This window comes from Rhinopithecus bieti, unplaced genomic scaffold (assembly GCF_001698545.2).
Source record: "Rhinopithecus bieti isolate Rb0 unplaced genomic scaffold, ASM169854v2 scaffold_3767, whole genome shotgun sequence".
In the NCBI taxonomy this organism is placed as follows: Eukaryota; Metazoa; Chordata; class Mammalia; order Primates; family Cercopithecidae; genus Rhinopithecus; species Rhinopithecus bieti.
The window spans coordinates 491,836-494,300 of NW_016804149.1; the positions used below are offsets into that span (position 1 = coordinate 491,836).

General features: G+C 40.3%; 1 pseudogene; it reads right to left on the bottom strand.

The window, feature by feature from the left end:
• Positions 1-472: 472 nt before the first annotated feature.
• LOC108526196 (39S ribosomal protein L19, mitochondrial pseudogene) lies at positions 473-1,125 on the bottom strand (annotated as a pseudogene).
• Between the last annotated feature and the right edge of the window lie 1,340 nt (positions 1,126-2,465).

Genomic DNA, 2,465 nt, shown 5'->3' on the forward strand with positions numbered 1-2,465 from the left:
CTGCCTGCCTTGACCTCCCAAAGTACTGGGATTACAAGGGTAAGCCACCACACCCGGCCTAAATGTTCTATTTCTTAACCTGATAATGGGTACGTAAATGTCCATTTTATTATTCTGTAAATCATACATTGTTGTGTTTATGATTTATTTCACAATTTAAAAAAGATCACTCCACCTATTCCCCTTGCTCAAATTCCATGCTCACTAAAGAGCATTCTGGTGATGCTCTGACTCCTATTGTAACTGTGCCTCCAGTAAGGGAATGGATATTGGACCATTTGGCATGTATAATTCTTTTTTTTAGAGTAATAAACTGGTGTGAAAGTTTTATTTTAGAAAAAAATACTAATGAAACAATGAATGCTTAGTTCATTTAATGACTGCGTTCTTATAAATGAAATTAAATTGGTCTCTCAATATGTTCTCTTAGAGCCAATATATCTTCTGCAAGTAACCAAATTCATGCTCAGAATCAGGACTTTCTGGATGCTTCCATTTCATCCCATATTGCAGCTTCAATTTTTGAAATATCATATTCCCTCATCATATCCAATTCAAGTCACAGCTGTCTCTACTTCTAAGTTGCTTTCATTTGTTCTTTGGTGAAACAAACATCAAATATTATTCCTTAAATATTAAAATTTGGACAGTCCCAGTATTTGGACAAGAGCTGAGGCTTCATTTTCACTTTCAGCTTATTAACAGGAACTTCTTGGCTAGGCTGTTGTGCTACTGGCTTCATATTCACATCAGCAGTGCTATATTCAGGAAGGGCATCTCGTAACTACAGCAAGTTATCATCCAGCCATTTCTCTAATTTGACCACTTGAATCTCCTGGATTCGAAGATTATAGAGTTCAAAGCAAATCTTAACACCTTGTCCTTTGATAATATTCCTAAGGATAAAAGTAGCCCCAAGTCCTTTTCCTGATCTCTGGATGCAAATCCCCAGAAACTGGCTGAGTTTTTTCACTGGCATATGAGTTAGCTATAGTAACACAAAGAATACTTCCAAAATAGAACTCTGGAATGTGGAGTACTTTTCTCCTTTCTAACATAACTTTTCTTCCTTTTTGAAATTTCAGAGGATTTGTTCTTCCCCCTTGGAGGAATGAATTAGGGACTCAAGAACTGCAAGCAACAGAGGCCAACCCCCAGCCTGGAGACTCTGGCCTGGGCTTCTTGCAACCCCATGCCCCACCACAATGCAGGCCACCATGCTAGCTTGCTCACGTTGAGACTACCAGTCTCCATGTTTTAAATTAGTCATTTTTCTTCCTTTTGGTGAGTTCTGTCAGGTTCAATAAGTAACCTCTCATCAATATTTACTGCTGGAGAAAGAACTAAACTGTGAGTTTGCATCAAACAAACACTACTGTGTATAGTAGCAGTGCTGCAAGAAGTAGGACAAGAGCTATCTGGACATTCATCCACAGAGAGTTTAATTGATTTGGTGGCTGGGAGATGAGGGCATTCCTTGTGATTGCTTCTGTTTATGCCAATGGAGACAAAGCAGTCAGCTGATGGTGAGGGAAGGAAAGGGAGTATAGACAGTTTGAGGAGAGAGGACAATGTGTGATATAGCCTCTTTTAGACAGTGGGAAAGGAAACATCGTGGGAAATTTCCTCCCAGGGAATATTTAATGATCCTTTGAGATTTGTGTATGTGAATTCAATCAGCATGGTTGAGGCCGTTTTTTGATTTGTTTCAGGAATGCTCAGCTTCGTGGTGCAAACACAAAGTAGAAGAGAGCGGGGTTTAACTAGGGGTTAGAGCATTGCTAGGAGAGTCCAATAGTGGGATCAAGCATCAGGAGAATGATTCTAATGAAGGGCCATGGGTTCTAAGCTGAATAAGGGGAGAAGGGAGGAACTGAGTCAGGTAATCTGTAGTGGAAAGTGGAAGTCAGTTGATTGGAAGACACTAGTCAAGCAGTTGCTCTAGTGCACTCAAGTGAGTGGGCTGGAAGGCTAGTAAGGGAGGGGTAGGGTGTGAGAGACGGGGAGGTTCCAAGCTGAGATTGGGATGCTGTGCAGAACCAAGGATATCAAGGTCATGAATGAGAGATAAAGACAACTGAGTAAAAGTCAAGTCAAACAAGCAATTTTTGGCCTTATCTAGTCTCTTCTCTGCACATTGGTCTCCATTATGTAACTATTTTACTGTTGCATGGTAACAGGAGACTTGGCAGTTCTCAGAGGACTTATCTTCCTGTTTATGAAAGAGCGGTGAACTCAGAGGTTATCACTGGTAGGTAGATAGTTAACACACAGTAAATAGACCTATAATTTATATGGGAGTGATCATAGGACAAAGCATTCTGGGAGTGTTATAAAACTCCAGGGAAATCAAGAGGCTAAAAGGCTGCAAACAATAAAGGTGGCAAAAAAGGAGGAGTGTTGAGTGGTTTTGACTCATGATGAAGGAAACTCAATAGTTAGTAGGAAAGAGGAACTGGATTAAG